Source organism: Octodon degus, unplaced genomic scaffold, assembly GCF_000260255.1.
Source record: "Octodon degus isolate 3935 unplaced genomic scaffold, OctDeg1.0 scaffold00159, whole genome shotgun sequence".
NCBI classification, from domain to species: Eukaryota; Metazoa; Chordata; class Mammalia; order Rodentia; family Octodontidae; genus Octodon; species Octodon degus.
In genome coordinates, this window is record NW_004524735.1 from 2672472 (window position 1) to 2686404 (window position 13933).

Here is a 13933-nt window from a genome sequence, read left to right on the forward strand (position 1 = left end):
TAGCTATGGGTATAGACATATGTACTAATCCATTTTCTTTATCAATTCTCTACTCTTGTAGTGCTGGTTGGATAAACTCTGGTTCTTTTTAGTGGCATGAATGATATATGTGGTACAAAGTACAGCCTATTTTTTCTGGTTTTCCTATGAAGAACTAAGTCTCCCAAGTGAAAATGTCCTTCATCATCCTAGAATTTCACTATAACTTTCTTGCATTTCTATGAAGAGTCCTGTTGGGATGTACCACCATGCATGCTATCAAGCAAGGATAGTTAATGCTTCATTTTGTCTTCTTCTAATTTTTTTTACCAATTTTGCATGCTTATATCTTGTAATCTGAACAGCTAATTTGAAGACAACAATATGCAAAATACAACAACCATTGTTGGGCTGAGGAGATGGCTCAGTGGAATAAGTACTTGCCTGGCAAGCACAAGGTCCTGAGTTCAATCCCAGGTACCACCAAAAAAAAAAAAAAAAGCCATTGTTGACTGCTTTGAGGAGACTCCCAGGCCTTTGGGTTTCCTGCACTGTCGCCTCGCCCTTTTCTCTTCTGAGCCAGCGGAATTCACCTTCCTCTCTGCTAAACACCACCACCTGCCCACCACTGCGCAACACTCAGAGTTAAAATGAATCTCTTCGGAACAACCGGTTTTGGAACTGGTAGCACCAGCATGTTCGGCAGCACAACCACAGATAATCACAACCCTATGAAGAATACTGGAGTTATGTCTCCTGACAACAGCATTGGGTGTCTGTCATTCAGCCCACCAACTTTGCCGGGGAACATTTTTATTGCAGGATACTGGGCTAATGATGTTCGCTGCTGGGGAGTTCAGGACAATGGGCAGACTGTTCCAAAAGCCCAGCAGATGCCCACGGGGCCTGTCCTTGATGTCTGCTGGAGTGATGATGGAAGCAAAGCATTTATAGCATTGTGTGACAAAACCACCAAAATACGGGACCTCCATAGTAACCAAGCCACACAGATTGCGCAGCATGATATTCCTGTTAAAATTATACATTGGATCAGAGCTCCAAGCTACAGCTATGTGCGACCAGGAGCTGGGATAAGACTTTGAAGTTTTGGGATACTCAGTCATCAAATCCCATGATGGTCTTACAGCTCCCTGAAAGATGTTACTGTGCTGACATGATATATCCAGTGGCTGTAGTGGCAACTGCGGAGCAGGGGCTGATTGTCTACCAGCTGGAAAACCAGCCACCCAAGTTCCGGAGGATGGTCTCCACTGAAGCACCAGCATCTAAGTGTGGCTATTTTAAAACACAAACAGAACAAGCTGACTGATTTTGCCCTGGGAAGTATTGAGGGGAGAGTTGCTATTCGCTACATCAACCCTTCAAATCCCGCCGAAGATAAATTCACCTTTAAATGTCATCGCTCCGATGGAACCACACTTCGTCTCCTCAGGACATCCATGTGGTGATTGGAATCTCATTCCACCTATTCATGGTACCCTTCCAAACGAGGGATTGGATGGTAGGTTCAGCTTCTGGGACAAAGATGCCCAAACAAAACTCAAAACTTCACAACAGTTAGACCAGCCGATATCAGCTTCATTCTCAATGGCAACATATTTGCCTATGCATCAAGTTATGACTGGTCCGAGGGACATGAATTTTATAATCTTCAGAAGAAAAATTACATTTTCCTGTGTAATGCAGCTGAAGAGCTAAAGCTCAGGAATAAGAAGTAGTGGCCTGAGACTTGGGGGATGTCTGGAGTTGCAACTCCACGATGCCTCATCTCTACAGATTTGGCCCAAGCCACTGGTGGCTGTCAGCCACAGAGGGGAGCAAGTGGCATTGTCACTGTTCAGTGGTCTGCTGGCCATCCCTGGCCACTTATCGCCTCCATTCCACCACCTGCTGCGGTTTTCCTGCAGCTCTGAGGGCACTGAAATGGCCGCAGACAGTAGATTCTGATGGGCAGTTCAGGAATTGAGCAGGGCCTCATTGTCAGTTTTTGTGTGGGAGGATTGGGACTGTGTGGGCCCTCTGCTGCATTTCATAATAAAGTATCTGAAGACTGAAAAAAAAAATGATAACAACCATTGTTAAATTCCTATCATGAGGGCCAGGGAAATGGCTCAGTAGAATAAGCACTTCCCTGGCAAGCAAGCACAAGGGCCTGAGTTCAATCCCTTATTCCTCAAAATAAATAAATTGGTATCACATTGTTTAGCAAATTCTCTATTGTTACTAATGTCTTTTTTAAACCTTTTTTTATTCTCTTTAACAAATACAAAAGGACCAGTCACATAGATCGGCGGCATAAGCACCTGTCTGGCAAACGCAAAGTCCCAAGTTCAGTCTCCGGCACCAAAAACTAATAATAATCTTAAAATTAAAATAAATTAAAAAGTCAAAAGAACATAGGTTCCAAAGTCCAATTATCTGTTTTAAGTAATAAACCTCTCTGTTCCTCAGATCCTTATAACAATAAGATAATAATGTCTATCTGTGTTCTGCATTTTTATCATTTTGGGAATGAACAAGGTACATATATGTATTATATTCAGTAAATACCTGACATATTAAACGCAAGTCCATGTTGGCAGTTTTAATTGTGGAAGGCAGTTCCTACACAAAAGATTATTTTGAAGTAATCATCCGGCAGAGAACAGCAGCTGGAAAAGTCCATGTGTGAAGAGAACTGATACAGTCTGTTGGTACTGCGAAAGGAATTTTAAAAAGAAAGCAGATGAAGGGGGCAGAATTCTCTGAGGCCAGCCAGTTAAAGTGACTGAAACAGAGAAGAAAAGACGAGTGAATTTGAGCTGAAGAAGGGTGAAATGAAGTGAAATTTCACCACAGGGAGAGCTTTTGAGATTCTTCTTTTTTTTTTCAGAACTGGGGATTGAACTCAGGCCCTCGCACTTGCCAGGGAAGCACTTATTCTACTGAGCCATCTCCCTGGCCCCTTTTCAAGATTCTTGATGGCACACACACGTATTGCTTTTTCTCCTTTGTGCTAGAGGACAGTATATTCTTAAACATTGTTAAGCTTCCATCCAGTTGATGGAGGAAGACGAGAGCATCTTAATGATGAGTGGTCAATGATGTGCTAGAGTTTGAATGCTATCAGTGCACGACGACCGGAGAACAAAGCTGACTCGGCCCCTTTCTCTGCCCTTGCTTGTCTCTCGCTCTACACACTTAACACTTACAAGTTTTGTTTTCCAGTAGAAGATTCTACTTTGTGGAAACACAACCACTGTGAATTTCAATCTCTATTATTCCATTTTTATTATAATTGCACTGACTGTGAAACACCGTGCTACTTCAGTCCGCTGTTTATGAGCTGCTTTGAATACAGTCAGTGCAACTGCGGGTTATTTTGAAATTAGCGAGACTGTCGAAAAGCAATAACTTTTCTTCTTTTTCATTTCATCGCAGCCCCCAAAGGGATGTGTCCAGTTGTCTTTCTTTTACACAGCATCCCAGGAGAGAAAGGCTACACACCCATCCACCACAAAAAGTAATAACTTTTCTCAGCCTAAAGAGTCAAGGTGGATTTATTACCCAAAGCTCTATTTTCTACTGTTCTCTCCTGCTTCTCTGAATGCAAAGTCTGCAACACTGACCCTCTAGAATATGGAGTCATCCTCTTTTAGCTTTTCTTTCACCTGAGGATAAAAGTATAATGGCTTCTATTTCAGGTATGACTGTAGGATAGAAGAGCGTTGCCTCATAAATATTGGCAATATCCTCAAAGCTGCTATTTTGTTCTGCTGATCTATGATTCTAGAAATTTTTTGTAATTACTTTGAATTAATTGTGTCTTGCTCTAGATTCCTGTCTTCACAGAAGAGAAGGTGCGCGCGACATTGGCCACACACAGGGTGCCTGCTGCCTACAGGCTTTCGCATACGTTCTGCTTGTGGGTGGTCTCGACTGTACTATTCCTCCACTTCTGGGATGCCCTCTCTGCGTCTATCCACACTTTAAATGATATTTCATTCCTCTCCAGAGCATTGATTGACGTCCATTTCCACTACTTACTGTCAGGGCAATTTCACAACAGGCTCGCTGATGCTGGCCTCTCTGCATTAGGCAGTCAACACACGCAAGGCAGACTGATTCCTTACATTATTTGTGCAAGCGACAGGAAACAGGTCCTGCCTCTGTTTCTGATTCACAACTCAGAGGGATATTTATCAGGCAGCAGAAGGTGCTTACATCACAGAGTTCGTCTTAGGGTCTGAGCACAATTCGCCTTGATCAAAAGGGAGAAAAGAAGCTCTAGACTAGGGCTGGAGATGGAGTGAACTGCAGGCCTGCGCTCTTTCTGCTTCTGTGCTGCTGCTGGGCTGCAGACAACTGCGGTGACTGGCAACCTGACCTCCCATTGACCCTCACTCCACAGCCTGCCCTGTGACCTCCTTGTAACTGACCCAGTTTCTGTCCCCAGGAATGACTGCATTGATTGCACCTCCTTTCTTCCCTCTGGTCAGGTTTTTGAAATACTTTGCTCAGAAAAAGAATGTGGTTAAGGAAGGGCAAAGGTAGAGACGTGCAGAATGTGGATGAGTGGCTGTGTGCCCTGGGTGCCAGCTCAGCACACCAGGCCCATGCTCCCAGGCAAGAAGCACTTGTGGCATGAGCGTAGCTCATGGGCAGAGTGGACCTGAGGTTCCCAAGCAGGGAGTGCAAAGCCAGACACGACGCTCTACCCCTATGATTTAAAAAAAATAAACTCTGCTATGTCAAAATGCACTCGTCTTTTGTTTTCTGGATAGAAAGTGATATTTTAAAACAATGGTGGTATGAAGTAACATTGAAGAATATGATGTAAAAGATTAAGAAAAAGTATTACATGAGAATGTGTGGTAAATTGTTTAAAACAAAAATGATTGTGTTGTTCTGAGGGAATTTCTGATGACTGTGATCACTATACTTTTATAAATCTGATTTTTTGTTCTTTTCTAAAAAATACAGAAATATTTTTTTCTTGCTGGCTTTGTGTTCTAGTCTTCAAAGAAGCTGCCCACACATTTGCAAATTGCATCTAAAAGGGCTTCATCCTAGCTCAAACCCTACACATTGAGATCCCAAATTCAACTCAAGTACCAACAAACCATCCAACTCTGTAGGCACACATATTTTCTATCTGTCATTCAAGGCCCACATCACCATCTGTAGAGAGCCCTTTCTGGTCCTCAACTTTGTCTGGGAAGTTTATATTTGTAATCTCATAAATAAATTGTTGGAATCCCATCAACTTAATTCCAATCTACCACTTCCAGTACAACCCACAGTGTGAATAAAGACGCTAAGCCATATTTATAGTTATGGGGATCCCAGGGGTCCTAAGTCCAGCCATGGTAACAGCTATCTAGAACAAAGGCCTTGACCCAGGGTGAAACTTGGGTTTTATTCATTTGTGGAGGAGGAGTGGCTTGAGAATGAATGACTGAGAATGGTAGGAAGTAGATGAGTGCTGTGAGCTGGGCTAGGTAGGAGACCTGCATTTACCTGCAAAATACGCGGAGAGATGGATATGCAGAGAGCACTTTGTATTACACGGTTGAGGCAGTAGCTAATGTTTTGGGGCTGATGCTTCAGCTCTGCTATGTAATCCTTTGAGCCTCAGGAAGTCATAGCATCTATTTCAAGGCTTAATTCCAGTGGAGAGCATTGGCTCTTCATCCTGTCTCAACTCATCTCCTACTAAAGAGCAGCAGACAAGGGTAACCTAGGAAACGTGCATGCCGTCTTCAAAGACTACCACCAGCACCTCCGCTAGACCAATATGCATTGCTTAAAGCCAACTGAAGGGATAAGGAAAAGTCCTAGCCAGCTCTGCACATATCAATACATAAAAATAGGGTCAGGCACAGCCGAATGGAGACAATTGTTCTGTTTTCAAGGATCATTCAGCAGAAAAGTATAAAAATGAAGTATAAAATATAAAGCCATATTGATATGCTGAGCTGTAAAAGGGCTAGAGTCAACAACTTCTGACATTGCCAGTCCTATGGATAACCCACTACTATTATGAACTACAGCACTATATTGGATTATTTTGCTGAATTCACACACCTACAATATTTAAATGGCAATGGAATACCCATCTCTGACAAACTAAACAAAAAAAGGGATGCAAATGAAGGACCATTTTGTATCTGTATATACAAAATAGTTAGGATAGATATACAGCTACTTTCTCTAAATTCAATGAGAAGAAACATTTGTACTAACAGTATTTGGACAGAATACCATGTCTGCATCTTGTACTATGAATAACAACTACAAAGATAACAATATGCACAGCAATTAACCACTAGGAAGAATGTATGCAATGTGTTAATTATTGAAACTGTCCTACCAATTTGGTTTGAAACTGTCTCATTGCTATTTATTTCTCAATAAAATTAATAATAAAAAAGGAGAGTTACCCAGGTGATCCTCCACCGTCATTCTCAGACTATTCCATGTACAAGCTCGGTTGCCTATTTCCAATAAAAGAGCCCCTTTAATCTTTCACTTAAAAAAAAAAAAACCTTGCCCTATTACACTAACTCCAACACATCACTGCTTTTTATTCATTCCTCATTTACTTAAACTGTCTTCTTTTTGAGTGATGTGTTTCTGAACTCTTACCTGGTTAGCATCATACTAACAAGCACAAGTCAATTAATAGTTGGACATAACAGATCAATTAATAATTGAAAGCTTTCCTAAAATTCATGCAGAGGTTTAGTCCTTCCTTCATCGATATGTTGGTCCATGTGTTCAATACGCAATTTTGAACATCTACAAGGCATCGAGTACCATCATAGTCACTAAGGAAAGCTGTTGAGAAAGAAATAGAACTGAATTCAACTCATATTCAAATTTAAGAGAGAGAAATATTTGATGCTGCCCGAGTGCAGCAAGACACAGAAGGCTTTGGAAATGCTCTGAAGGAGCTTCTCACACAGTCTGGAATTGTCACAGGATGCTTCTCTGAGACTCACGGCCAAAATCAAGGCTTAATGTCTCAAGTCTTAGTAGAATTTAAAAAAAAAGAGCAATACTGAGATTCCATGTTACCCCAGTAAGAATGGCCATGATCAAGAAACCAAACAATAGCAAATATTGGCTGCAGGGAGTAGAACAAACACATAGAACGAACACTCTGGAAATCAGTATAAATGTCTTCCAAGAAAATAAAACTCAGCTCCTCCTTTTCTAGGTACCATCCCCAAAGAGTTAAAGATGTCACATTACACTGATACATGCATACCTATGTCTATAGCAGTACATGTCATAATTGCTGACATAGGTAGACGAAGTCTAAGGAAGAGAGAACATCCAGAAAAAATATGACATTTGTGTAGAGGCACTGAAGTCCAAAAGTCTGCAGTGTTTTTTGTTCATTTGTTTGTTGTTTTGTTTTGTTTTTTGTTTTTGCAGTACTGGGGATTGAACTCAGAACCTTGTGTGTGCCAGGCAGGTGCCTGTGCTGCTAAGCTATATCTCCAGCCCCTTGCAGTGCTAATGTCCCTGTGTCCGTGTTGACAGGGACATGTAGAGTGATGTGTAGACAGCATGATGTAGACACGCTGGTGCCGCAGTTCCTTCCATGGGGCACATCCGTCATTAAACATTATTTTTCACATGGTCAGTAAAATGAAAATGTATTTGTGCTTTCATGCCAGTAGCAAATATTAATCCCACTTCTGTATGTAATTTGTGTCTAGTACTATGTTACACAAAGATCTAAGGAATTGTTTCACAGATATGATGAGTAAAACATTTTATTATTATAAGTGCACGGAATTGGTTTCACATTTGTTTGAACTCAGTCTTTGAACCAAAACCCTAGTTTAATACACAATGATGAATCAATATAATGAACTTGTACCAAACTATTTGGAAAGCACTTACACATCAGTGCATTTAAATGAGAGTGATCATTTCCATGTATCACTTTGTGCACTTTCAGCATGCTTAAATTTTCAGTACTGAAGACTGAGTCCTGGGCCTTTGCCCTAAGCTACATCTCCAGCATTAAATTCTCTCTCTCTCTCTCTCTCTCTCTCTCTCTCTCTCTCTCTCTCTCTCTCTCACCTCCCCCCAGGGTCTTCATACACTGAGCTTCATTTCTAGTCCTCTTAATTTTTTTTTTAGACAAAGATATGTTAAGTTGCCAATTACCTACACGGCCTTGAACTTTCAGTCCTTTGGCCTCCCCCTCTTATGGGCTATGACACCTGGCAGGAGATTTTTTTTTTTTTTTTAAAGAATCGCAGCTGAGGCATCTGCTTCACATCTCCTTCCCTGGCTAAAATTGTCTTGAATTAGTCAACATTCTGCCACAATTTAGAAATTCAAACTGTGCTAATGTGAAGACCATTTGATTAAATATTGTGCTACTATGAAGAATAATGGAAATTTCAGGAATTCTAGATGGGAAAAGCAACATGTAATTGTGAGAGGGAGGCTTTATCAGGAGGGTGAGTTTTCAGGAGCAGAGGGAGTGCAGTAGTTGAGTGGTAGAACTTGTGCTTGGCGTATCCACTTCTCAGCATCAAAACAATAGTTTCCGTTCTTCTCTATTAGTCACTGACATTTCCTGCATCCTTACTCTGCTCTGCACCATTCTGCACATTTCACAGCACAATGAATCAGCACAATTAATTGGCACAATATCCTTGTGCAGCAGGCACGGTTTGCATACCCATTTCCTAGATAAGAAACCTCTGCCGCAGAGAGATGAAGAAATATGCCCACAGTCTCTCCCCATTTCCCATCATCTGTCTTTCCTTGTTCTCTTTAAATTATTTATTCATGAAGTTTCTCATATAAGAAAAACCATGCGGTATCTAAGTGTGTGAGTCGGATTCATTTCATGTGGCACTGCAGGCTCAAGGTGCATCCCTTTTTACACAAATGACGGAAATTTAACTTTTTATCTTTACAGACTCTGTATACAGAACACATTTTAGACTTCATGGGGGAGGGAAGGGACTCAGAGAAGGGACCAGCCAGGAAATAGAGGAGGAAAAGGGAGGAGAAAGATGGAGATGCACAGGTTCCAGCATGCTCTGATGAGCACACACTCCGTGCTTGCTGCTTGGCTAACTGAGAAGTCTCCCAGCACATCCACAATTCGCTTCCTTACTGGTTCCACTGTAGACACTTAAAATGTTCCTCATTTTTGAATGTTAGAAGTATAATCCCAAAATGATGCATGCAGTGCCCTTCATTTGTGTCTTCTTAGATAGAACTATGTATTTCTTTGCCTGCCAATACATTGTTACATAAAAATTTCTCCTACAAGTCTTCTCACAAACTGGAAGCGTCCTTTTTTGGTTTTTTGTTTTGTTTTGTTTTGTTTTTACTTCAATCATCATGTCCACTTGTTTATTTATTTAAATTTGACTTAGCCTAGATCTGTCTGTTGTGTTTTGTTGAAGGCAGCTAAATTAGACAGAAATACTATAGGCAGTCAGACAGGGCTGGGCCTTCAAGGAACCTTTATGGAAGACAAGGTACCTTGCAACTGTGGTAGAGACAAACACTCTTGCTGTGGGCCAGACCTCAAAACAAAAGAGTAAACAAATGCCACCAAATTCCCTAGGGATGTGCATCAGGGATTGATACTCTAAGTAAATATCAGTCATCTTGAAAAAACCAGGAAGTGTGGCTAACCCAACTCCCTACAGGAAGAGCCCTGTTCTGCATTCCTGTCTACTGGCTGTGGGACTCACTTCCCCATTTGATCCTGGATTTAATCAATTTTACCTGAGCAATTGTGCTTGTAATCTTACTGGTTGACCATCGTCTTGTCCCACCTCATGCTTATTTTGTGAGTTCCCATGTTTCCCACCTTAGACTTGCCTCACCTTATGGTTTTGCTCTATTAAAACCCCTAGAACAGGCAGAGTCTTTGGCAACCCACTTTAGTCCCTTTCTGTCCCTCTCTCAGATAGAAGCTTTCTTTTCCCCAGTAAATACATTCTGTTTTTAAACTTTCATTGCTCCTAAAACTCCTTCTCTGGTTTTAAAGAACATAAATTAATCCCAGGTATCTTGCAGATTGGGAGTTTCTTTCCCCTGTATCAGTTTTAATAACTTTACTAAACCATAAATTACGTACTATAAAGTTCATACACATAAAATTTGTCAGGTTTTACCAGCAGCAGCGATAGCAGAGGCAGTAACAGCACAGCAGAGAAGCAGAAATGGGGAGGGGAGGGCTTTATTAACTCTGAAGACACAGAGAGGATCAAGGGCTGGGAGACTGGGGAATCCTCTGACCTGAGGCAGAGAGCAATGAGACTTTAGGACTTTCACTAGGGGCGGAGTCCGAGAGGCAGGCTCAGTGACACACAAGGAGCAGATTGGAGGCTCCCTTGTGTGGGCAGGACAGGTAACTGGAAGTCGCCTCCAGGGCTGGGCTGGGGAAGGAGGAGGAAGCAGTCCTTGGGAAGATGGGCTATTGCTTCAGGGATTCAGCCGTGTTGGCTCAGGACCATGATAACTTATCAGTCTGTACTCAGGCCATAACTTACTGAAATTTATATTTTAGTATTATCTTTGCAGTTGCATTTCTATACTAAAAAGACCTACGCAAGTGTAAAACTGAAACAGTGTTATTGTTTCATTTAAAAAATTCTTAGATATTAAAGTTGCAAATTTTTGCGTTCACTCAATTCTGGCAACATGACATCATCTAAAAATACTTTCTGCTCTTCCCCAGGGACGCTGGTAGTTTACGGCTAACTTCACCTCAGTGAGTCTGTGGTTGCTAATTTGCAGTTGTCAGGCTGCACCGTGCCATTGCGAGCTTTTTTTATCTCCCATTCTTATTGGAATCATCTGAGCTTGCCCAGGAAGCGCTATCGTTTAGAAGGTGCTTTTGCTCAGTGAGAGACGTGTGTGTGTGTGTGTGTGTGTGTGTGTGTGTGTGTGTGTGTGTTATAAGCAAGGGTGGAACAGTGGAGCAGCCTAGGATCCCCCAGCCTTTTATTTCATTATCTTGAAGTCCTGTTGCAATTATGCTTAGAGTGGGCCAGGGAGATAGCTCAGTGGTCTAAAGCGCCTGCTTAGGCAAGCTTAGGCAAAAGCTCAGGGACCGAGGTTTGATCCCGGGCACCACATGCCACACTAGCCCAACCCCCAGGGTGGGCTGAGCTGGCCACACAAAAAAATAAATAAAATAAAATTATGTTTAGAGGTGTTTTAGTCAGTGTGCGTTCTTTGAGGAGATTACTGAGAATCTTGCAGGATAGAGTTCTGTTCAATTCTTAGACTTGAATTTTCTTACTGGTTACTGAGGGGCTTGCTCTATCAATATAATGGGGGGGATCAAGTTCTGAATTCCTTTGCCTCACTGACTTTGATGGATTACTCCGTGGCACAGAGGAGTAACAGCACTGTCAAACCTGACTTCCCATTGTGGTCCATTCCTACACAAGAATAGCAGCACCATCCATTTGCTGGAATACTCTGGAGTTTGTATTTGACCTATGTTTTCAAGATTATTCCTTTCTTTGAAAATATTTTCTCTCTATGCAGTCAAAAAAGAACCAGCGATTTCTCATAAATATATCATAAGCTACAATATAATTTATAGCAGTAGTTATTTCTTCCTTTAGTTACATGAGTAAGTACCCTAATCTGGACACAATTTATAATCCCTGGGGTCATTGCATTAATCTTATATTTCCATGTTTTTAATACCATGTATGTCATTCAAGCCATATACACATGGTTGCCCTATGGAAAATACTAACATATAGCTGTGAATTGTTTTCTTTAATTCAGAAATTGTTTGCAATTTCTCATGGATGGAAGCCAAGTAAATTAAACATCATTTAATAAGGAAGAAAGTTCTAGATATCTAATTTTGAGGCCCTACATTGCTTATAAATCTGTGGTTTAATGATTTTTATATGTGTATTCTGGACAGTTTTTTGATGAAAATTCACTATGCCTTCAAAAGTATTGATAAAGTTAGTTATGTGACCACATGCCTAATCCATGCAAAACATACATTTCTTCAATTCCCTCAGTATCATTTTATATCTTTCTACTTTCTTACCTTAGTTTTTAAATAAAGATTTCATAAGCACTATGCACTATTTATGCTGTTGACTTCTAGAAGGCAGAGGAGAAAATTCTGTGTCTTTTGCAAAGGGAAAGAGGCCCTAGAGATGAAGTGAGTAGGAAGATTTTTGCAAAGGGAAAGAGGCCCTAGAGATGAAGTGAGTAGGAAGATAGAGGAGGGGATGGGATAAAAAAATAATTAGGATGCATTAAGTCCACACACCAACTCCCCATGATGAGTGAAATTATGTGCTGTAAACACGCACTGATAAAAATGTCATAAAAAATACAATGTATTAAAAACTTTCATTGTGAAGATCACAAAGACAGGGCAAAGAACGCTAGCATGGAGAGATGAGGGAGGTGGACTACAGCTGTCAAATATATGGCCTCGAGGACTTTATATTCACTGCAGCTGCTTCTCCGTGTCATCAGGAGCTGCCTTGTGAGCTGAGCTCATGGGGATGGGAGCTGGGCAGCTAGCAAGAGCTTCACATTATGAGGAAGAAGAGAGCTGGGGAGTGTAAGTCTTCTCAAGTCAAGAGCATGAAGTGAGGTTGGACAGAAGAAACAAATTTGGTGTGTCATGGGGGTCTGCAGTGAGAACTCGAGATTTCAGGGAGGTAAACCATTCCCAATGGAGAGGATCTGCTGGGCCTAGTTGAACAACCAGGAGCTAGGATCTCCAGAGGCACAAGGTTACATGAAGATGAACAACTTGTGTCTCTTTGTTAACAAAGTAAATCTCTTACAGACAGTAATTTATGGATGTGCATGTTGGGTAGTAACAGCTTCACAGAGTCACTTTGTGTTTACAGGGTGCTGTATCTCCTACCATGGCACCTGCACCTTCGCTCTTTTTCCCTTTCACAGTTACTAGAAATGCTCTCCACTCCCTCTAGCTTCGTGGTGGATTTGCAACTTCCTCAGTTTTCATCACAAGCATGCTGAATGGTACAGAACCTGAAAGTTGTTCTTACAAGTGCATGATGGAAAGGTACACCCTGTGCTGAGCCAGGGTGGGGAGTGCTTCTGTCTTTTGGTTTTGGTGCTATGTAGGGTCACAGGCTGGGCACAGGTTCACTGTCACCATTGAGGGCAGACCCAAAGATGCAGAGCATATGCCTGTGTGTAGGATGTTGCCCTCAGATGTATTTTTCCTTATCGCAGGAAATTGAGTTCCTGAGTCAAAACACTTTATTGTTGTTAATGTGAGTGACATTTTCACAGGCTGTGTCCAAACCAGAGAAAAGAGTTTAGGAGATCTGAGAAATGAAGACAAGAATTTATCCCGCAGCCACTGAAGGGTGTTGGGAAGTTGCAGAGAACAGCACCTGTCACCCAGTAGCTCTCTATCACACTTACTGTACTTAAGAAGGAGAACATAGCTGAAGCTATAACTCCAACAAATATCTTTTCTCCTGGAAAGGTCGGATTCCAGATGGCCTCATCACTCAACAAGAGACACACCTGGAATGAAGAAACTAATTTGGTATAAATTGTAGCGCAGAAGTTTGTAATTACAGGATATAATTTCAATGTGGCTTCTTTTGGGGGGAATTAAAATGGAGTAAGACAGGAACATTTTTGTTTCTAATTTAAAAAAAGGAAAATTATCTACTTGGAGTGTTGTTCACTGTTATTCATCCAGTACTCATTGGAATCATCTAACCCTGGATCCAACCCCCTAAAAATTATATCCACTAGATTTTAACTGAGGACCATTCTTTAAATACTCACCAGGTGTCCCGTGCAGCAGTGTCTTGGAGACACCATTTGCAAAATTTGCCTAGTTTGTAGGACAAGGAACCAAGCATTCTCAGAACATGCACTGTAAAAAAAAAAAAAAAAAAAAAGAATTAGAGCTATA

General features: G+C 41.3%; 1 pseudogene; it reads left to right on the top strand.

The window, feature by feature from the left end:
• Positions 1–629: 629 nt before the first annotated feature.
• LOC101564390 lies at positions 630–1718 on the top strand (annotated as a pseudogene).
• The last annotated feature ends 12215 nt before the right edge of the window (positions 1719–13933 follow it).